Below are 24445 nucleotides of genomic sequence, written 5' to 3'. Positions count from 1 at the left end.
TTAGTGGGAGTTGAGATTAAATGCTTGAGGCTGAGTTATTCTCCCAGGTACAGACCTCACTAGAAAGGCTTTAGCTCCCAGATAGCCAGAATAAAAGGTCTTTATGTAAAGATTTCATCAAAGCATCCATTTTCTTCAACCACTCTTTCTGTAGCTTCGCCAGCCAGACAACTAAATTGCTGACACCCAAAACACTGACCCAGCTCTACTCTATCCCTTTGGAAATAGGATGCCCTGATTAGACTCAGGTATCCAATGTCAATTCTATTAAGTCTTGCGACAGTCTGTATCCAGTCCATTTGATTCTCAGAACTAAATAACCTAAACTAAACCCTTTGTGCTGTACAGACAGTGGAAAGAAAGGGCTTTGCTGAATCATTTTATTAAACCTTGAAAGCCATTGAGAAAATCTAATCATTGTTTCCTAATAGTGGTTTATAGTTATAACGTCCCAGTTTTTTGATAATGTATCCATGGATCCACAGATCCACTGTTTTTAATGGTGGCTTCTTTGAACTTTAAAACTATAAAGATGCCTTCTTCCTTTGAATTCATAACACTAAGCTGCCATCTCTCTTGATGTAATCATATAATACCAAACTTTTTGTATCCCATTGTTTGACAGTTAGCATCCACATATCTCTAATAATGAGATGGCATGAAGCTTACACACACTAAGTCACTTTCCACCCTGACTCTAAGTTTATTTACACTATTCTTCACTATAATAAATAGATTTTTATCATGTTTTATATAATATTCTTTTATTTGCCTGGAAGCTGGGCCTGAGCTCTTGATTACAGACATATTTTATATACGTATTTTTACTCTGACTATTAAAATGGATAGGTATGTTTTGTTCCTATCACAAGTTCTTTACTTAATACTTCAAAAGTTTCTATGCCTACCATAGGTCTGATAGACTTTCCTTTACTTAGAATAATGAAAATCATGTTCCATATTTTCTAGTACTTCAGCAGCACTCTGCTTATTAAATAAATGACTCTGTATTCAGAAAAACTATCGTTTAAATGTCTGTAGGTATCAGTGAAAAACAATATTTCATAAATGTAAACAAATAAATAATTATTTTAGTTTTCATAGCTATAAATTTGTTTCTTCCTATTAGATAAAGTTTTGTCCTTCACAAATATAGACATGTGCCTTCTTCTTCCAAATATAATGGTGGAAACCAAGGCCTCCCAGCCTACTAACTCCATTTAACCCTAGGGTCTCTTGTTGCATAAAATCAATTCTAGAGTTTCCTCTGATACTGAGATCTGTTGACAAATATAAGTTTGTTCATGGTTATAAAACAACACAAACATTATCTTTATTCTTAAAGGAGATATGAAAGTTGTAGAATTCTTTTCTGAAGCATTTCTACAGTCCTACAAAAAGGAGAAGATCATTGAAAAGCCAAGATCCCGAATTACATTTCAGACAACTTCTAATTGTCTGTGGTCACATTGATTGTATTCATATGTAAGGCTTCAAATGATTTCAGATTCTGAGTATCATTCTGAATTACTTTTGGAAATATATGGCTTTCAGTCTTCATATTTGATGTAAGGAGGGCTGACACGTGCCTATAATTTCAAACATCAAAAGGCTGAGGTAGTAGAATTGGGAATTTAAGTCATTTAATCTGAAAAGGAAAAAAAAAGGTACATGTGATATTTGAAGACTTTTCTGTCTTCTTTATTAATGGTAATCTGAACTTGCAGATTACCTTTGGGTATTGAAATTCTATGCCTGCATCTATAAGTATACTTGCTCATGAATTGATTGACTTTTGAATCAAATGCATATACAGGTAATCATCGCACTAAATAACATTGATCTGTGAAATAGTGTACTATCACAAATTAAAACGTACATACTTGATAATTTTACACGTTAAAATATATGTTGTCTTTATTTTTCTCCAACACCAGGGATTGAAGCCATGTCTTTCAAACAGCATTCCATGCAAGCAATTTACCAGTGGGTAATATCTCAATTCATTTATAATTTCCCCTGAATAGTGAAAACAATTCTAAACAATAAAAGAACAGCTGGGGGAATCACCATCCCTGACCATCTCAAGCTTTACTACAGAAAAATAATGATTAAAAACTGCATGGTATTGGTACAGAGACAGAAATGTTGATCAATGGAATAGAACTGAAGACCCAGAAATAAAACCACACACTTATGGTCACTTGATCTTTAACAAAAATGGCAAATATATAAAATGGAAAAAAGAAAGCAGCTTCAATAAATAGTGATGGTCTAACTGGCTGTCTGAATGTAGAAGAATGAAAATAGACCTATATTTGTCACCTTGTATAAAACTCAAGTCCAAGTGGATCAAGACCTCAACATAAAACCAGATACACTGAATCTAATAGAAGAGAAAGTGGGAAAGAGCCTTGAACTCATTGGCACGGGAGAAATTTCCTCAATAGAACTCCAATGGCTCAGGCTCTGAGATCAAGGATTGATAAATGGGACCTCACAAAACTTGAAGCTTCTGCTAGGCAAAGGACCTAGTCAAATCAGCAACTTACTGATTGGGAAAAAATCTTCACCAACCCCATATCTGATAGAGAGGGTTAATATCCAAAATATATAAAGAACACAAGAAGTTAATCACCAAAAGAACAAACAATCCAATAAAAAAAATGGGGTATAAAACTAAACTGAGAATTCAGAACTGAGGAATCTCAAATGGCTGTGAAACACCTAAAGAAATGTTCAAAGTCCTTAGTGATCAGAGAAATGCAAATCAAAATGACCCTGAGATTCCACCTACACCAGTCAGAATGGATAAGATCAAAGCCTCAAGTAACAACACATGTTGGAGAGGATGTGGAGAAAGAGGAACACTCCTCTATTGCTGGTGGGATTGCAAACTGGTACAACCACTCTGGAAATCAAACATGTGGTTCCTCAGAAAATTGGAAATAGATCTACCAGAAGACCCAGCTATACCACTTTTGGGAATATACCCAAAAGATGCCCTACCATGCTACAGGAGTGCCTGTTCCACTATGTTCATAGTGGTCTTATTTGGATAGCCAGAAGCTGTAATCTGGACGCCTGAGATCTTTTAAATAGTAGACCACCAAATAGACAGCATATACCAACTGATATGAGACTCCTAACACATATACCATTCAGAGATGAAGCACCTAACCCTCAAGAGACTGGAGTTTCCAGGGAGTTTAGAGGTCACGTGCGGTGGGGGTGGGAATATCCACGTGGAGATGGGGTGGGCTGGGGAGGAGGTGTAGGATATGGAGCAGATGGAGGGTGGATGGGGAGGGTCGAGGAATGGAATACGGAGTGTAAAAGTGAATTACAAATAAAATTAAATTTAAAAACCTATGTCTGGCGATATTATATATTTATGTGCACAGGTGTATGTGTATATGTGGAAGCCAGAGTTTGCTGCCCATTATCTTCCCTCACTTATCAGCACTTTATCGAGTAAGGCAGGTTCTTTAGCTGAATGCAGAGCTCACAATTCAGCTACTCTAAGTAGCCAGCCTGTGCTCTCATCTGCCAAAGAACTCATATGTGTGTCTGCATGCTGACTTCTGGGAGTATAGGCATCCACCAGTTCCAAATTCCACCATTCTCCCAATACGTGGGTGTTGGGTACCTGTTTTCCCATATGTGCCAAGGACTTTACTTGTTAAGATATTCTTCTGCCTTTTTTCTTTCTTTTTCTGTTTGAAAACTCTCATGACCTTGCAGAGGATAGTCTGTAATGTATGGGACCCTTTCTAATATTCCAGAGTACCTGGAATTTTAAAGCAAAGTCACTAGAAGAACCATGCTCATATTACAATTCTTTTGAAGGAAAATAATGATATTAATATTCCTTTCTCAGAAAGAAATAAAATAATACTACTAATGGTTTGGAATATATATTAGTGAATTATGAGAAGGAATACAATCTATTGTAGGCATCTGATACTGTGGTTAACCTAATATTTTTTATATAGATGCACAAATGACAAAGTTTATTTGTACTAGAAATACAAAAAGCAAATGATTTCCTTTCACAAATATAATCAGGTAAATCTGAATTTATCTGCAGTGCAATATTATATTACGACCCTCTAAAGAAAAACAAACATCTTAAAAATGTAAAGTGTCTTTGCAATACTCTTTAAATCATGTCAGAGGAAAACTACTATAGCCACAATACATTCATATTTTTAAAAGACAGGAGTTTTACTGAATGTGTGCTTAGAAATAAGCTGTAAATAATGGAGATCAGAATTTCTTCTGAATTTTTATTTCACAGGAAAGTCTTCCAACCTAATACCATTAACAGAATGGTATTATTCTCCAGTTTCCTGGGTCAGCTTGACTCTAAACATCTTTGCACTGTGTGAGAACTCAAAATAAGCCACAGTTATATTCTAACTTCAGACCACATTATTCTAAAGTACAAAATATAATAAGAAGTGGTGTATTAAAATTCTTGCAGGACTGTCAGTTCAGCCTTTTAAAGATTGGTGGGCATAGACAAAATTAATTTTATTAATAATGGTTTTCCACTGTAAAGGTGGGGTAAGTGAGCCAGCTAGATGGTATACAAGTTAGGGAGTTTCTACTGGGCAAAACAGATAATCTGAATGTGATACACAGAACCCACACATGAAGGAAATAAGTGAAACTAAAATTTTCCTCTAATGTTCACATAAAAGCTGAAAAAATAGATTATACACAGTAACAATAGTAAAACAAATTAAATTATCAGTAAAAATGATACACACTCTCAGAAATGTATTGTGATTATCTTCTTAACTATACAATGATTTGTTGAAGGAAGGAGATGTTTTGTTATAAAATATAGTATATTATGTATATAAAATATATATATGAATGAAAAGAAAAAAATAAGTGTTGTTGGGGTTTAGATTTAATTTCATGATATGTTTATTTTATTGCTTGTTTACATTTTCCAGGAACACATGTAATTTTTTTAATGTGCATGCAGTGTACACACACACACACACACATACACACACACACAGCCTCAGATTCCCTGAAAATGGAGTCACAGGTGGTTTTTGATCCACCAGAAGTGAACACTGGAAATCACACTAAAATTCCTCTCTAAGAGCTACTTACAGTTCTTAACCATTTAGCTGTCACTCCAGTCCCACAATAAATTTCACTAATCAGTAATTTAAAATTTGGGAATACATGATCTATTTTGCAGTAAGGTTACCCTTTCTCTCTTTTATTCTCTCCATTAAGCTTTGAACTCCTAATTATACTAGTCATTCAATATAGTTTTGGACATGAAATAATGTCCATAGAAATGCTCAATAAAGATTTCATCAATGCACTTAATTTGGATTGAACAGTCATGCATTATCATATGGAAAGCATATTGTATAATCAATTTTTGTTTCTAAGTTCCCTGACCCTTATTCCAGGATTGCGTTCCTATCCTTTATTTCAAAGTGATTTGAAGAAAATCACAATGTATTAGAGTATTTGATATATTATATTGTTATTGTATAAAATGGGGATGTTTTATTCTTGTGAAAAGATAACTTCAACCATAGACACTCTATTATGTGAGAATCAGTTTTAAGTGGAAAATTTAATAAGCATAATAGTAATTTTTATTCACCAGATGTAATTGTCATCTGGAGGCTTACTGCTGAATAAGCTCACCTATACTAGCTCTGTCAGGCTGACTGGTTTGACTCAGCTGTTCTTGATAAAACTCCTCTCCAAGCTCTCTTCTCTCAACTTCCCACTGAGAAGCTGCCTAGACCTGAACTGAGCTCCACTAAACGGACTGGTCTGCATTCAACTGAACTCAGTGGAACTGTCCGAATGTTTCTCTTTAACCTTCCCTTTGAACTCACCTCTTTCCTTTCCTTGCTATTGAGATTTGGGTCTATCGTATTTGTCAAATCTTTCTCTGAGTCATCACTTTATCTGCCCCTTAATTAAGAAATCTCTTTCAAACATGGTTGCTTCCTTCAATAAACTAACTTCACTTCCATTATTTGGGATTTAGGTGTGATCTCAGGAAATGTTTGCTGTAGCCAGAGAAATTAAAAGTTTTTCATTCCAGTTGGATCAATACAATCCAAAGTCTTTGGATGTAATCCATATCAGAGTCTTGATGTTGAATCAAACTTCCTCTAGAAATAATACTTTTAGGGTGTTTTTATCCTTACTTTACTTCTATTTACATGGTGGTAGGTGTGTGTGAAGTTGTACTTGTCTGTGTGTACCTATATTTGTACTTGTGTGTATAATTTTGTGGTTTTGTGTGTTTGTGTGTGTATGTGTGCATGAGTGCCTGTATGTGCCAATGTGTATGCCTATGTACCTGTGTTTCTGTGTGGGTGTCGGGAGGTGCATGTTCTCATATGTATGTGTGTGTGTGTGTGTGTGTGTGTGTGTGCGCTTGTGAGTATGCATTCGTGTGTGTCTGGGTTTGTAGGTACCTGTGTGCATGCATAAATATATACTTGGCAAAAATGCACATAGACTTGAGAAGAAATGAATAAATTACTTCCTTACATCCTTCAAGTGAATCCTGGGGATGAGACTTGTGTTAGGAGGCATATCTCTGTGTAAGGAGTCATGAGTTATCTTGTCTTTTCCAATTTTTTGTTTGTTTATATTTTAATATAAAGAATTCTAATAAAAATATCCTTAAATTCTAAAGCCTTAAGAAAAACTAAAATATTCAAACTGCCTCAAAGTATAAGTCTGGAGAAAATACTTTATTTTCATAGGAGTAATTAGTTCAAGAGTTTATATAAAACTATTTAGGTGAAAATCTCAGACTTATATGATATGGGCAATATTAAAGAGAGAACTTAAGTAATACCCTATTTTCTAACACTCTTTCATCATTGTAAAGAAGTAATTATATTGTAAATATAAAAAACTTCTAAATAGCAAATAAGCTTTATTCTGATTTCATAATCATAATTTTTAGCAGAAAAGACTAGAAATTTCATTGTAACTTGGAATAATTTAAATGACAGGAGGAAAAAAAGATTAAATTGACAGCATAAAATAATGAATTTGAAAATACATTAACCTATGTATCCCATTATTCAAAATATAATGAACATGGTGGATTTTACATAGATGAAATTTATTTCCAATTGATTGGGAAATAAGATAATCCAAAACCAAAGATCTAGCAGTAAGGATAAAGATATTTTTCCTAGTTCATAGACTAAGCCTTCTCCCTGGGCCATCAAGTGATGCAAAGGGACCCCTGTGTATGATCACAAGTCTTATTCTGAGGACTAATGGCCCCTTCCAGACCTTATCTAAAATAATCTAAAATAATTTAATATGGGTAATCCACTGCAACACAATCCCTGGGAAACACAATATTCAGCCCAAAAGAAAATAATTTTATACTGAGTTACAAATGTTGGGAAGTGGGCCCAACTGCCTCATTCAAGAAGAGTTGTTTGTTTTGTTTCTTTGTTCTTTTTTTATCTTTTTTATCTTTTTGTTTGTTTGTTTCTGTGTAGCCTTGGCTGTCCTGAAATTTGCTGTATAGACTAGCATAGCCTCAAATTCAGATATGCTACTATTTCTGCCTCCTGAGTGTTGGCATTAAAGGCATGTGCCACAACTGCCTAGCTAGAAGTGTTTTTTTATATATTAGGGTTAAGAACAGAAAATGTGATTTTCATGGATAATATAATATTTCAAATCAAAGTTTGTATCAATTTAAACACTATCTTAAGTGAAAATTTGACAAATATTGTTCTTGTCATACAAACTAAAATAAATGAACAGACTTAACAAAAACAGATATATAAAAATATAAAGCTGAGCATGTACAGCTTTACACTAGCAGTTATGTAATATACCAATGTACTCGAGAAATGAAGTATAAACTATGCTTTGGTAAGTATAAATTGGAATAACAATTAATGAGAAGTGAATCCATAAGTTTGAAGAAGGGCAAAGAGGGGTGTAATGGAGAGTTTATAGGGAGGAAAGGGAGTCTTAAAAAAATATGATTTTATCCTAAAATAAGTAAATTGGAAATGGAATGAGTGAATTCAAGGAAAAGGAAAGAATAAGAACTTGGGTGAATTTGAAATGAAAGTAGAATTACAAAACCTAAAAACTTTACACATCTATTTAATAACCCAGAAGCCATATTTAAACAGAGAAATGTATATGTATAGAAATATACACGTACGTGTGTGTGTGTGTGTGTAAAGCAACACAGAAACTAAAAATGTGGTGAATACATATAAGTAAGCATGAGCAGTTATAGTGGTTACCTTATTTCAATTTAGAAAATAAAGGTGATAAGAATTGTAGGCATGGCGTGGTAGCACATACCTTTAATCCCAGCACTCAGGAGGCAGAGGCAGGCAGATTTCTGAGTTCGAGGCCAACCTGGTCTACAAAGTGAGTTCCAGGACAGCTAGGGCTATACAGAGAAACCCTGTCTCGAAAAACAAAACAAAACAAAAACAAAAACAAAAACAAAAAAAATCTAACCCAAAAGAAAAAAAAAAAAAAGAAGGAAGGAAGGAAAAAAAGAAAGAAAGAATTGTATAGAAGAATAATGCCTATTTAAACTTACAGAGGGCATCATCTTGAGTGAAGTAACACAATCACAAAAGAACTCACACAATATGTATTCACTGATAAGTGGATATTAGCCCAAAACTTAGGATACCCAAGATTTAAGATACAATTTGCTAAACGCATGAAACTCAAGAAGAATGAAGACCAAAGTGTGGACACTGTGCACCTTCTCAGAATTGGGAACAAAACACCCAGGGAAGGAGTTACAGAGACAAAGTTCGTAGCGGTGATGAAAGGATGGACCATTTAGAGACTGCCGTACCCAGGGATCCATCCCATAATCAACTTCTAAACGCTGACACCATTGCATACACTAGCAAGATTTTGCTGAAAGGACCCAAATATAGCTGTCTCTTGTGAGACGATGCTGGGGCCTAGCAAACACAAGAGTGGATGTTCACAGTCAGCTATTGGATGTATCACAGGGCTCCCAATGGAGAAGCTAGAGAAAGTACCCAAGGAGCTAAAGGGATCTGCAACCCTATTGTTGGAACAACATGATGTTCTAACCAGAACCCCGGAGCTCTTGTCTCTAGCTGCATTTGTATCGAAAGATGGCCTAGTTGGCCATCAATGGAAAGAGAGGCCCATTGGACTTGCAAACTTTATATGCCCCAATATAGGGGAATGCCAGGGCCAAAAGAATGGGAATGGGTGGGTAGGGAAGTGGGGGGCGCTATGGGGGACTTTTGGGATAGCATTGGAAATGTAATTGAGGAAAATATGTAATAAAAATATTAAAAAAAAATAATAAAAAAAATAAACTTACAGAGCATGAAGATTCCTCCAATATGCCCATATTTAATGGATGAAGCAAGAGGTCTTCATGTGAAAAGAACATCTATAAGATAGAAACCTCTCAAAAGTACAAAATGAAAGCATATGAACAAAGAATGCTAAAAAATGCTTGAAGGTCTGGCCCAGTCAGTATAGTGTTTCCAGCTCAAGTATGAGGACCAGAGCATGGGTCTTAAGCAATAGTGTCAAAGATGAGTGGACCTGGAAGCCTTGGTGACCCAGCACTTCCAGCTGGACAGTGCATTTCTGGGGGTGACTAGTGAAAGAGACGGTCTGTAACTAGGCACCTTGGGGTTTTGTAAAAGACCTTCTCTTAAAAAAATAAATTGCCGGGCGTGGTGGCGCACGCCTTTGATCCCAGCACTCGGGAGGCAGAGACAGGCAGATTTCTGAGTTCGAGGCCAGCCTGGTCTACAAAGTGAGTGCCAGGACAGCCAGGGCTACACAGAGAAACCCTGTCTCGAAATAAATAAATAAATAAATAAATAAATAAATAAATAAATAAATAAATAAATAAATAAATAAATAAATAAATTGAGGAGATATTTAGGAAGACACCTATACTAATCTCTAGCTCACATTCACATAAAAGAATATACAAATATACTGTTTTAGATAGGGTTTCTATTGCTGTTAAGAGACACCGTATATATGGCAATTCTTGTAAAGGAAAACTGTAATTGAGGCTGGCTTACAGTGTCAGAAGTTTAGTCCATTATCATCATGGTTGGAATCATGACAGTGTGCAGGCATAATCGATGACTGTTAGGAACTCTTTTAGCCAAGAACTACTTTTTCATTTTGATAAATACTATATAGTTGTGAGTTAAGTCAAATCAACACTTGAAATTCAATTAATCATTAGCAAGCTTTTGGTAATTTTTGTACCTATTCGAAAGATCACTGTGTGTCAAGATGATTGGAAAGCTCATGAAATTGACAGAGAGAATATTTTCACATTCAACTACTTGTATAATAAGAGAACTATTTCTTTTGAAACAGCTCTCAGTACAATATAAAATCTGAAATCAACTTGTTACATAACCTTTTCTATTAGTCTTAAAGGATATATAAAATTCCATAAAATTTGCTAATGCATCTTCAAAGGTTCTTTCTACTTGTGGTATCAATTTTCATTTGTATAAGAAATAATTAATTTGTAAAGGTAATTTTATAGTAATACGTGAAACACCTCAGGATTCAGAATAGTTTTAATCTTTTACAACAGAAACCTGCTCTTGGTAGTTGGAGATGTTTTCCCTAACTGAGCCAACAACCCTTGGCTAGATGACAGTTTCATGGAAGATGGAATAACGTTCAGCATTTAAAACATTTTCAGCTTGTAATTGACTTGGAACATAAATGCAGTTTAAGAAATAAAATTGGTTTGACGGGAAAAGTTCTTGAATCAGCAAGTTGGGTCAGACAACCCTAAGTATTTGATTTTCAGTAAAAAAGAGTTTTGTAATGTCTTTGAAATATGAAAATCTTAGTTCAATATACATGGCTTTCATGTTTTATTTTATGCGTCACCCATTACTCAATAAATAATGGTCACCTCATAGGTGCTTTCAAGTGGTTACTTACTTCAAAAGAACAAGTATTGTTTGTTTGGATATATAACATTATTATTTTACGTTCTGATCAATGGTAGGAAATATTAAGTTCTTTTCTTTTCTTCTTTCTTTCTTTCTTTCTTTCTTTCTTTCTTTCTTTCTTTCTTTCTTTCTGTGTGTCTTTCTTTCTTCTTTCTTTCTTTCTTTCTTTCTTTCTTTCTTTCTTTCTTTCTTTCTTTCTTTCCTTTTTTTTTTTTTTTTTTTTTTTGAGACATGATGTAGAACCCAGGCTGTCCTAGAACTCACTCTGTAGACCAGGCTGGCCTTGAACTCAGAAATCTGCGTGCCTCTGCCTCTCAAGTGTTGGGATTAAAGGCATGCATGCCACCACCACCTAGCATTAAGTTATTATTCTACAGAAAGAAATTAGTAAAAAGAGGCATATGTTTTTCTACAACTTGTAAGCATTCAACACATTGTATTATCCTTCATCAAAGCAACAAACTCTTCCATGGTTTACATATGTCACTAATGACTGGTCCATAATATATGTCATGATTCCATATGGAGAGCTAAACCTATAACAATGCATGATTCTTGAAATGATCCTTGCTAGAAATAGGATTGTATAAAATTAAACTTACTAAGGAAATTACTTTGTCATAAAGAGCAGCAATACATAACAAGTTCCATTTGTTTTGCTATTGATCTTCTCACATTACAGCTTAGACATCAACTTTAAGGTTGATCCTACCATGGCAATCTCATTAATAAAAGTCTTGCTGAACCTTGTTATTAGAAATGTGATAAAATTATGTTTATTTATAAGAGAACAGATACTTAATGAGGAATATATACACTCTTTCAAAGTTTTAAATTGAAATGGATCTGGTTTTTTTTTGTTATTATGTAATGTTGAATAAAGTGCTCATTCCACTTATGTGGTAACCATGCTGTCCGAATCAGTTCAAACATGCTGCCTATTATGATTATTCTTGAATCTTATCACTTTCTAAGGCACAGTGGATAATCCTCTGCAAACTAATGTCATGCATGTTTGTCTATTTAATGAATATAAAATACTGCTGACCGATACAATCTTCAAAAACCATATTAATGCATAAGATATAAATAAAATCACAAATCCTCACACAATGAAAAGCTTGTATTTTCCTAGTTTTCTGAAAAAAATATGTGATGACTTCATAATGACTTTTATATTGACCAGATTGTTTTAATCCTTTATGTTTTAAAACATATAGAAGTTGTGCAGAAGTTTGAGAGTGTAAAAGAATACATGATAATTCATGTGGTCATGAGACCTATTTTAAAGACAATATTGCTTGGAAATTTATATGATTCACCATCATTCTATATTATGTTATGTTGTTAAGTGAAAGTAGACTTAATGCATTGGCTCACAAAGATTGTAAAACTGCTGACAATAAGTGGCCTTGTGCTCAGCCCTGAATGGTTTATACATGTCATTCACTTCACGCTCTAGGGAGTGTCTTGGAAGAGGGGATGGAAATAAGTTCAACTTTAAATGATGGGAGGGGAACTTCTGAACATGGTACAGTTTTTAGACAATAGACTCACAGCATAGATGGCCATCTGTATAATGCTGAGGCTTTCATCACTCCATCATGGTCCATAGGGCCAAATCTTCTCTTAGGAACTTCAGACAATTAAAAAAAAAAGAAGTATAAGAAATGAGTAGGTCAGATAGATGGAGTGGGCAGGCAATAGTTCTCCACCTTTGCTTAGAACATAGATTTTGGTTTGGGAATTTATTCAATGTTCATTAAGATTCACCTACAGTGTTTGCTTTGGAAACAGAGATGCTAAAATTGGAATAATGCAGAGAAGACTGGAATGGCCCCCAAACAAGGATGACATGCATATTCATGAAGCATTCCATATTTTTAACCATCACTGGTCATTAACTCAACAACAACGGACTCCATTCCCTAATACAGATATTCAGACTAACAGAATATCCATCAAATTCAGGATCCATTATTCTCTCGCATAGAAGAAACACAACTCAGCAATAAAGATAGAGAATATGTCAGAGTAAAGGGCTGGAAAAAGTTTTCCAAGCAAATAGACTCAAGAAACAAGTTTCGGTAGCTATTCTAATATCTAATAAAATAGACTTTCAACTAAAAATAATCAAAAGAGATAGAAAAAAATCCTTCATACTCATGAAAGGAAAAAAAATCTACCAATATGATACTTCAGTTCTGACCATCGATGCCCCAAATACAAGGGCACCCACATTTGTAAGAGAAACAATGATAAAGCTTAAGTTGAACATTAAACCTCACACAGTAATAATGGGAGACTTCAACACCAATTCTCACCAATTGACAGGTTATCCAGACACAAACTAAACAGAGAAATAATGAAACTACTGGATATTATGAATCAAATGGTCCTAACAGACATCTATAGACTACTTAAGCCAAACACAAAAGTACATACCTTCTTCTCAGCACATAGTAAATCCTTTTCCAAAATTGATGATATAGTTGGCCACATGATAAGTGAAATACTGTCTTGAACTTTAATGGACCACCATAGGTAAAAAGAATTCTAACAGCAACAGAAACACCAGAAAAACTACACATTCATAAAATTGAACTGTTTACTCAGTGACCTCTGGGTCCGAGAAGAAATAATGGAAGAAATTAAAGACTTCTTAGAATTCAATGAAAATGAAGGCAAACCATACCAAAATTATGGGGCAAAATGAAAGCCGTGCTTATAGGAGTGTTCATAGCATTAAGTTCCTTCGTAAAGAATTTATAAAGTTCTCATACTTGCAATTTAAAAGTACACCTGAAGCTCTAAGGAGAAAAAAATCACCAAACAGAGTAGAAGGCTGGAAATAAGGAAATTCAGGGCTCGAATTAACCTATTGAAAACAAAGAAAACAATACAAAGAATCAATGATAATAAGAGCTTGTTCATGAGAACAAAAAACAAGATAAAAAGTAAAAACAAGCCAAACTAAACAAAAGACAGAGGCAGTATCCAAATAAACAAAATCAGAAGTGAGAAGCAAGACATAACAAAAGGCAATGAGGAGATTCAAAGAACCATTTCTTCTTACTTCAAAAGCCTGTAATCCACACAGAAAATGTTACTGAAATCAATGATATTCTACAAACATACCACTTACCAAAGTTAAATCAAAATCAGTAAACTATTTTAAAAAGCCCTATCTAGCCGGGCAGCAGTGGTGCACGCCTTTAATCCCAGCACTTGGGAAGCAGAGGCAGGCAGATTTCTGAGTTCGAGGCCAGCTTGGTCTACAAATTGAGTTCTAGGACAGCCAGACAGCCAAAGCTATACAGAGAAACCCTGTCAAAAAAAAAAACAAAAACAAAAACAAAAAAACAAAAAAACAAAAAACAAACAAACAAAAAATATCTACTAAGGAAATAAAAAGTCATTAAAAAATCTTACAACCTTATGAGGTCCCATTTATCGATTCTCGATCTTACAGCACAAGCCATTGCTGTTCTATTCAGGAATTTTTCCCCTGTACCCATATCTTCGAGGCTTTTCCCTAGTTTCTCCTCTATAAGTTTCAGTGTCTCTGGTTTTATGTGGAGTTCCTTAATTCACTTAGATTTGACCTTAGTACAAGGTCATAGGAATGGATCAATTCCAATTCTTCTACATGATAACCGCCAGTTGTGCCAGCACCATTTGTTGAAAATGCTGTCTTTTTTCCACTGGATGGTTTTAGCTCCCTTGTCAAAGATCAAGTGACCATAGGTGTGTGGGTTCATCTCTGGGACTTCAATTCTATTCCATTGGTCTATTTGTCTGTCGCTATACCGGCACCATACAGTTTTTATCACAATTGATCTGTAGTACAGCTTTAGGTCAGACATGGTGATTCCACCAGAGGTTCTTTTATCCTTGAGAAGAGTTTTTGCTATCCTAGGTTTTTTGTTATTCCAAATGAATTTGCCCATTGCCCTTTCTAATTCATTGAAGAATTGAGTTGGAATTTTGATGGGGATTTCATGGAATCTGTAGATTGCTTTTGGCAAGATAGCCATTTTTACTATATTGATCCTGCCAATCCATGAGCATGGGAGATCTTTCCATCTTCTGAGATCTTCTTTAATTTCTTTCTTGAGTTCTTATCATACAGATCTTTCACTTCCTTAGTTAGAGTCAAGCCAAGGTATTTTATATTATTTGTGACTATTGAGAAGGGTATTGTTTCCTTAATTTCTTTCTCAGCCTGTTTATCCTTTGTGTACAGAAAGGCCATTGACTTGTTTGAGTTAATTTTATATCCAGCTACTTCATTGAAGCTGTTTATCAGGCTTAGGAGTTCTCTGGTGGAATTTTTAGGGTCACTTATATATACTATCATATCATCTGCAAAAAGTGATATTTTGACTTCTTCCTTTCCAATTTGTATTCCCTTGATCTTCTTTTGTTGTCTAATTGCTCTGGCTAGGACTTCAAGTACAATGTTGAATAGGTAGGGAGAGGGTGGAAAGCCTTGTCTAGTCCCTGATTTTAGTGGGATTGCTGCCAGCTTCTCACCATTTACTTTGATGTTGGCTACTGGTTTGCTGTAGATTGCTTTTATCATGGTTAGGTATGGGCCTTGAATTCCTGATCTTTCCAAGCTTCTGCAAGGCAAAAGACACCATCAATAAGACAAAAAGACCACTAACAGATTGCGAAAGGATCTTTACATATCCTATCAGATAGGGGACTAATAGCCAATATATATAAAGAACTCAAGAAGGTGGACTCCAGAAAGTCAAATAACCCCATTAAAAAATGGGGCTCAGAACTGAACAAAGAATTCTCACCTGAAGAATACCGAATGGCAGAGAAGCACCTGAAAAAATGTTCAACATCCTTAATCATCAGGGAAATGCAAATCAAAACAACCCTGAGATTCCACCTCACGCCAGTCAGAATGGCTAAGATCAAGAATTCAGGTGACAGCAGATGCTGACAAGGATGTGGAGAAAGAGGGTCACTCCTCCATTTTTGGTGGGATTGCAAGCTTGTACAACCACTCTGGAAATCAGTCTGGTGGTTCCTCAGAAAATGGACATAGTACTACTGGAGGATCCCACAATACCTCTCCTGGGCATATATCCAGAAGATGTTCCAACCGGTAAGAAGGACACATGCTCCATTATGTTCATAGCAGCCTTATTTATAATAGCCAAAACCTGGAAAGAACCCAGATGCCCCTCAACAGAGGAATGGATACAGAAAATGTGGTACATTTACACAATGGAGTACTACTCAGCTATTAAAAATAATGAATTTATGTAATTCCTAGGCAAATGGATGGACCTGGAGGGCATCATTCTGAGTGAGGTAACCCAATCACAAAGGAAATCACACAATATGTACTCACTGATAAGTGGATATTAGCCCAGAAACTTAGGATACCCAAGATATAAGATACAATTTGCTAAACACATGAAACTCAAGAAGAATGAAGACCAAAGTGTGGACACTTTGCCCCTTCTTAGAATTGGCAATGAAACACCTATGGAAGGAGTTACAGAGACAATGTTTGGAGCTGTGACGAAAGGATGGACCATCTAGAGACTGCCATATCAGGGGATCCATCCCATAATCAGCTTCCAAATGCTTACACCATTGCATACACTAAGAAGATTTTGCTGAAAGGACCCAGATATAGCTCTCTCTTGTGAGACTATTCTGGGGCCTAGCAAACACCGAAGTGGATGCTCACAGTCAGCTATTGGATGGATCATAGGGCCCCCAATGGAGGAGCTGGAGAAAGTACCCAAGGGGCTAAAGGGATCTGCAACCCTATTGGTGGAACAACATTATGAACTAATCAGTACCCCGGAGCTCTTGACTCTAGCTGCATATGTAGCAAAAGATGGCCTAGTTGGCCATCACTGGAAAGAGAGGCTCATTGGACTTGCAAACTTTATAAGCCCCAGTACAGGGGAAAGCCAGGGCCAAAAAGTGGGAGTGGGTGGGTAGGGGAGTTGGGGTGGAGGGTATGGGGGACTTTTGGGATAACATTGGAAATGTAAATGAGTAAAATACCTAATAAAAATAGTTTAAAAAATCTTACAACCAAAAATAAATTTTAAAAAATTAGCCTAGGGATAGATGGTTTTAGCACAGAATTCTACCAGATTTTCAAAGAAGAGCTAATACCAATACTCATCAAGCTGTTCCACAAAATAGAAGCATAAAAAACACTGCCAAACTCATTCTATCAAGCCCCAGACCCCCTGATACTTAAACAACAGAAAAACTCAACAAAAAGAACTTCAGACCAGTTTCTTTTATGGAGCATTGATGAAAAAATACATAATAAAATATTTGCTAACCAAATCCAGGAATACATAAAAACATCATCTATCATGATCAAGTAGGCTTCATTCCAGGGATGCAGGATTCAATAAAAGAGAATCCATCAATGTAATCCACCATGTAAACAAACTGAAAGAAAAATCATGTGATCCTCTCAATAAATGTTGAAAATTGCCTTTGAAAAAAATTCCTGCACCCACCACATCATCTGAAGAAATAAAAGTAATATTCACAGGCTCTTTCAAATTGTCTATGATATTGATGCAGCTATTTTGGCTTGTGTTCTAGGATACTGTCTACCTTCTGTACTTTTTGTATGCCTTATATCCTTTCAGAAGCATGTGAGACAATAAATACAATAATGGGAATAGGATGGCACAGGAAGCGATCCCTAAAATAACAACAATATTAAAAAGCAAACCAAAAACCAAACCTAACAAATACACCAAAAACCAAGCGAAATATAAAGATATCTCAAAGCTGTTGGTGAATTTCTTTTTTTTTATTCAGTTTACATTTCAATTGCTGACCTGCCTCCCAGTGCCCTCTTCAAACAGTTTCTCCCCGAATTCCTTTATCCCAATCTGCCCATTTCCTCTGAGAGATTAGAAGACACTTAGGAATCCCCCAACCCTAGCACACAAGTTTCTGCAAGTTTAGGTACATATTCTCCCACTGAGTTCAGGCATCCCAATAGAGGAGGATAGACCACAGACAGGCAACAGCATTAGTATGAGACCCTGCTCCAGGTGTGAGAGGACCCACATGAAGACCAAGCTCCACTTCTGTTACACATGTGCAGGGGGCTTACATATTCCTGAAAACTAATAACATGCCAATGTGGAGAAAAAAAACGTACACAAAGTTCCATGTTGACAGTATGAGCTATAGGTAATTAATGACTGTTGATAAAGCAGAATCAGTTTGTGCCAGACAAGGCCACTGATATGGTGATAAAATCTGTTTTATCATACATGCATGCATATATATATATATATATATATATATATATATATATTGCATTTATCAAAATATGTGTATACATATGCAAAATGGTAATAACTAATAATTAAGAGTACGTGAAATTTAGATATGAAAGTAATTAGTAGAGCTCATTTACTGTACCCATATATGCAATTCACAATAATTATACAAAATTTAATTGTCCTTTTAACCTATGTATATATTTTTGTTGATAATTTTACCATCATAAATGAGAAATTATTTTTTACTTGTTTTTCAAGTTATAATATCAAGTCAGATTTTATCCTAACAGAAAAATGGCACTTGAAGATGTCAACTCAGAGATATATTATTAAATTTTATTGAATTACCAATAGATTTCTCACATTGTCTACTGTATGACTCCACTGAGCATTTTAGCAGCTCTTTACTGGGATTTACATTTCCGTGTGGATAGCCTTCACGAGATTCCTTATTTTATTCTATTTTTCTTATTGGATATTGCCTTTATTGACATTTCAAATGTTATCCCCTTTCCAAGTTTTCCCCTGGAAACCCCTTATCCCATCTACCCTCCCCCTGTTTCTATGACTGTGCTCCCCACCCTCCCACTCCCTTCTTGCCCTGGCATTCTCCTACACTGGGGCAACCAGCCTTCACAGGACCAAGGGCCTGTCCTCCCATTGATAACCTAAAAGCCATCCTCTGCTACATATGAGGTTGGAGCCATGGGTCCCTACATGTGTCCAATTTTGTTGATGGTTTAGTCCCTGGGAGCTCTGGAGGGGTGTGGTTGGTTGATAATATTTTTCCTCCTATGGGGTTACAAACCCCTTCAGCTCCTTCAGTCCTTTCTCTAACTCTTTCATTGGGGACCCTTGCTCAGTCCAAAGGCTGGCTGCCCTGTATTTGTCAGGCTCTGGCAGAGCCTCTCAGGAGACCAGGCTCCTGTCACTAAGCACTTCTTGGAATCCATAATAGTGTTTGGGTTTAGTAACTGTATATGGGATGGATACCCAGGTTGAACAGTCTCTTGATGGCCCGTCCTTCACTCTCTGCTCCACAATTTGTTCCCGTAATCTCCCCCTTGAATATTTGTTCCCCTTCCTAAGAAGAACTGAAACAGCCACATACACACTTTGGTCTCCCTTCTTCTTGAGCTTGATGTGGTCTGTGAATTGTATCTTGGGTATTCTGAGCTTCTGGGCTAATATTCACTTATCAGTGAGTACATACCATGTGTATTCTTTTGTGACCAAGTTACCTCACTCAGGATATTTTCAAGTTCCATCCATTTGCCTAAGAATTTCATGAAATCATTGTTTTTAATAGCTGAGTCGTAGTCCACTGTGTAAATGTACCACATTTTCTGTATCCATTCCTCTGTTGAAGGATATCTGGGTTCTTTCCAACTTCTGGCTATTATAAATAAGGCTGCTATGCACATAGTGGAGCATGTGTCCTTGTTATATTTTAGAGCATCTTTTGCGTACATGCCCAAGAGTAGTATAGGTGGGTCTTCAGGTGGTAGTACTATGTCTAATTTTCTTAGGAACCACCAGACTGATTTCCAGAGTGGTTGTATCAGCTTGCAATCCCACCAGCAATGGAGGAGTGTTCCTCTTTCTCCTCATCCTCACCAGCATCTGCTGTCACCTGAATTTTTGAACTTAGCCATTCTGAATGGTGTGAGGTGGAATCCCAGGTAGTTTTAATTTGCATTTCCCTGATGATTAAAGATTTTGAACATTTCTTTAGGTGCTTCTTGGCCATTCGATATTCCTCAGTTGAGAATTCTTTGATTAGCCTGGGTCTTCATTTTTTAATAGGGTTATTTGTTTCTCTGGAGTCTAACTTCTTGAGTTCTTTATAAACAAGAAATTCTAACCTGCATACATATGTACATCTCTGAGGATAAAAAAAAATGAGTTAGGTTGAAATCAATAAAGGAAGAAGAATAATTGTTTTAATAAAATATTGTGCCATAAATTCAAGCAAAACTATTGTGCCCTGTTCAAATGCTTTTGCCATTAATCACTTCAACTAATGTTGACACTTTTCCAAGGCAATTTCATCTGGACGTCATCCAAGTGCTAGGGACTGAGTGATTTGTTACCTTGAAATCTTTGATAAGTCTACTTGAGGTAAGAACTGTCAGAAATGTGACAACAAAGGCCATAGATTCTTAGATGTTCTAATTCAGAATGACATTTCTGAGTTTTCCCTAAGCTTTCTTTTATGATTCAACAGAAGGAAGTGAAGTGGCTGCAATTATCTCCACTCTTCTCAATATCTCATAACTATAAGAAGCATTTATCTCATGTTCCCCATCAACTTAACAAAACATTAAAAACAACACTTACAAATGTAAGAACTACTTGAATTTGCATGCATATTAACATTGCATATTAGTTTTTAAAAGTCTACTTTTAATCTTAAGCAGTGTTATTTCTTTCCTTACTAGAATTTTGTCTTATCAACTATGTCCAGTAATTTTGCATCTATTAAATTGTTAAGTAGCTTATATGCACTCCTTTGAATTCTTAAGAACATTTCTACTTATGTATTAATATAAATCAAGTTTCCTTTTTACTCATTATACCCTAATGTGCCAACCATAATCATATAAAATCATTGCTAACACATTAATAACTCTGTTGTTACAGTAACTTCATATTTATCTTTTCCACCCATATATTTAATACCATTTTGTTTTGTACATGTTCAACATTTCTAGGAAATGATACTTTGTCCTGGCAACATATGACATGATATGAATATCAAAAATGAATATGCCTATTATACCACAGGTTGAGTAGTGATTAAATAAATATCTGTACATGCTAATAATTTATCTTTTTAAAAATAAAATTAACTTCTAAGATGGATAAGAGGCTGGAGGCTCTAAAAGTGTATCTCAGTACATTTTCCAGAGCTTACATTGTACCCAACAATTCAACTCTGGGGGATATTACAAGATGTGGCCTTTGTAGATAATGCTATGTATCTTGTTTCCACACCATCTCTCTATGTGGTCCTAGTGCTCTTTAAACAGCCCAGCCTAACATTCTGGCCTTGAACTCAGAGATGACTTTGTCCCTGAATCCTAAATGCTGGGATTATATATGTCTGTTACCATGTATATATTTGTACACATACATTCTTAAAATATATATATAATAATTTATAGCTTATTTTCTAACTAGTGACAATGATTTAATTGAGCCAAAGAATTAATTACTTTTGTTAGAGGTATTCTGACTAATTAATAATTCTAAATATTTCCTTTCAAATAGTGTAAAATTGCTTCTTTCTTTTTCATTTTTTAAAAACATTCTCCTGTTGTTGAAAATAGATTTTTTTACACTCTATTCTGACTAATATTTCTTCTACCTCTTCTCCTCCCAGTTCTATTTCATGGCACCTTCAATCTGGAGATGCTCTTTTTCTGTGTCTGATTGGAAAGGAACAGGCTTCTAAGAGAGAACAACAAAAACAAGACTAAATAAAATATAGTCAGGTAAAACAAAACCATCAATTGGAAGTTGTACAAGGCAAACCTACAGAAGTAAAAGATCCCAAAGAGAAGCATACGAATCACAAACCCACTCATCCAGTCACTTAAGAGTCCCAGAAAGATACTAACTGAAAGCTATAATATATACATAGGTGAACTAGTGCAGACATATGCTTCCATCTTTGTGAGTTCATATGAGCTTTTGCTTCAGTCCCTGAGTTCATATCAACTTTCTGCAACTAATTGAGAGGGCCTTGTATTCCTGATGTTCTCTATCTCCTGGGTTATTTCAGCTCTCAGAGGAGGAACTTCATGGAGATATGCCAGCCATTTAGAGCTGCATGTTCCAAGCTCTCTCTCTCTCTCTCTCTCTCTCTCTCTCTCTCTCTCTCTCTCTCTCTCTCTCTCTCTCTTTCTCTCTCTCTCTCTCACTCTGCTCCCACTCCTTCCCTCCCTCTTTCCCTCTCTCTGTCTCTCTGTCTCTGTCTCTCTCTCTGTTTGTGTGTGTGTGATGTTTGTCTGTAGGTCTTTGTATTTCTCCTATAAGAGGAAGCATCTCTGATGAAGGCTGAATAAGGCATTGATATATTAGTATTGCAGATTATCATTAATTGTCATGTTATTACTAATATTAAAATACCAGTAGTATTTTGTTTTACTGTATGACTCTAGGCTATCTAGTGTCTCAGGTACTTGGCCACACAAGCAGTGTTTCGTCTGCATTACATTGAGTGGAGTGTGCCTAAAGTAAAATCAGACATTTTTTTATCACTCCCATAAGCTTTGTATATCCACTGCCCTAGCACATATTTCAGGAAGGATAACATTGTACATCAACAGGTTTGTGGCTATGTTGGTGTTTACATTTCTCTTTTTGGAGCCTGCAGAGAACCTTCTTGCACTGAAGACACTAGGATGTAGTGGTGAAGGTACTATGTAGGCACCAAGTTAACTTCTCCACATTCAGTGAGCTGTGTGTATTGTCCTCAGAAATGAAGCCTTGTTGTTAGTGTGCGAGCATCAAGCTATTGTCTCAGCAAAATCTGTGTTATTTGTAGACTCCTTTGGGACTACTTTTAGACAACAACTCAGTTAGATGCACCCTAGTTCTGGAACTGAAATCTTTGTTGGCAAGAGGTGGGAAGTTGGGACTCCAACCTCCCCATTATTTAGAGACTTCATTAAGTTTGACTTCATATACTTTACGTTTCTACTATACTAGGTTTTCATAGCATTCCTTGAAAGCCTCCCCCCACCACCCTAGTTCATAAACTATCCTAGTTTTCTTCTCAGTAGCTGGAATAAAACACTAACTAATCCAACCTGAGAAGCAATGAGTTCATTTGATCTTATACTTATAAGTAACAATACATCACTGAGAGAAGACTTGGAAAGAACTCAAAGTCATAAGTTAGAGGCATGAACTGAATCTGAGATCATGGAGAAGTGACCCTCTCTGGCTTGCTCCTTCTGGGCTTTTCAACTTCGTTTTAAAAAAAAATAATCCATGACAACTTGTTCAGGCTCTAACACTACCTACAGTGGACAGGCATTCCCAAAACAATCATTAATCAAAGGTATGCCCAGAGACATGCTTACAGGCCCATCAGATGGAGACAATTCCTCAACTGCGATTTTTTTCTTCCCAGATACATGTAGTTACATTAAGTTCACAAAAGTTAAGCACCACATAAGAAAGATAATCACAAATCATTTATTGAAATACAATTTAGTAGGTATTCATGTTTAAAACAATACTAAAAAACACTTTTAGGAAAAATAGTCTTGGAGGACTTGCTAAAATATTCCATTATGGTCAAACTAAAAGCAGATTGTAATGATCAGTAAAGCTTACTCATCTTTATGTGATTTCATTTGACAAATTGATGGTTTGATTTATTTTCCAGTTTCTTAATGGCAATGAAACTAGGGAATATGGCAGAAGGTGACTCACTTGTGTTATACTGTATTATGCAAAGTGAGATAAGACTTTTAGGTTATCAAGATTTTGCTAAATAAAATGATTCAAGTAAGATATTACTAATTACTCTCTTAAAATGGAGAATATGACATTTTCTGACTCAGTCTGTTTTCACTGTTAAGAAGTAGTAAGCTCTAATGTTATTTGAAAGGTAAATCAATTAGGCATATATATGACCGGTGATAGAACTATTATTCACATTAACATGAATATTCCCCTCCAAAAAGATAATTGCAGGAGAAACTCATCTTTGCAGGGAAATCATAGGGACAAGACCTTGAAACACATCTCATCCAAATTTGGGAGCATAAATAAATAAATATTGCATCCTGGCTTCTTTATTTCATTTTAACTAAGGAAATTGCTTTATTTATTTACATCACAATGCTGCCCCCTTTTGTTCCCCCTCTCAGCATTTTTTCCTGCACCCCCCCCCCCACATCACCTATGAGAGAGCACCCCCACCCTGCCCAGGTCTCTACCGGGGCTCCAGTCTCTGTAGGATTAGGCACATCCTTTCCCAATGAGGCCATACAAGGCAGTCCTCTGCTATATATTTTCCTGGGGCAACTGGGGCAACCAGCCAGAAGACATGTATGCTCTTTGGCTGGCGGTTTATTCCCTGGGATCTCTCTCCACAGTGTCTTAGTTAGGTCATAC

General features: G+C 35.8%; 1 non-coding gene across 1 annotated transcript; it reads left to right on the top strand.

Moving 5' to 3' along the window:
• The first annotated feature begins 12784 nt into the window (after positions 1 to 12784).
• LOC115029379 (U6 spliceosomal RNA) lies at positions 12785 to 12891 on the top strand. The gene has a single exon (XR_003834931.2). It is a non-coding gene; the product is annotated as a U6 spliceosomal RNA (small nuclear RNA).
• The last annotated feature ends 11554 nt before the right edge of the window (positions 12892 to 24445 follow it).

This window comes from Mus caroli, unplaced genomic scaffold (assembly GCF_978045245.1).
Source record: "Mus caroli unplaced genomic scaffold, Mus_caroli_1 scaffold_12, whole genome shotgun sequence".
Taxonomy (NCBI): Eukaryota; Metazoa; Chordata; class Mammalia; order Rodentia; family Muridae; genus Mus; species Mus caroli.
The sequence above is the reverse complement of the archived record's forward strand: the minus strand, read 5'-3'. Positions and strand labels throughout refer to the sequence as shown.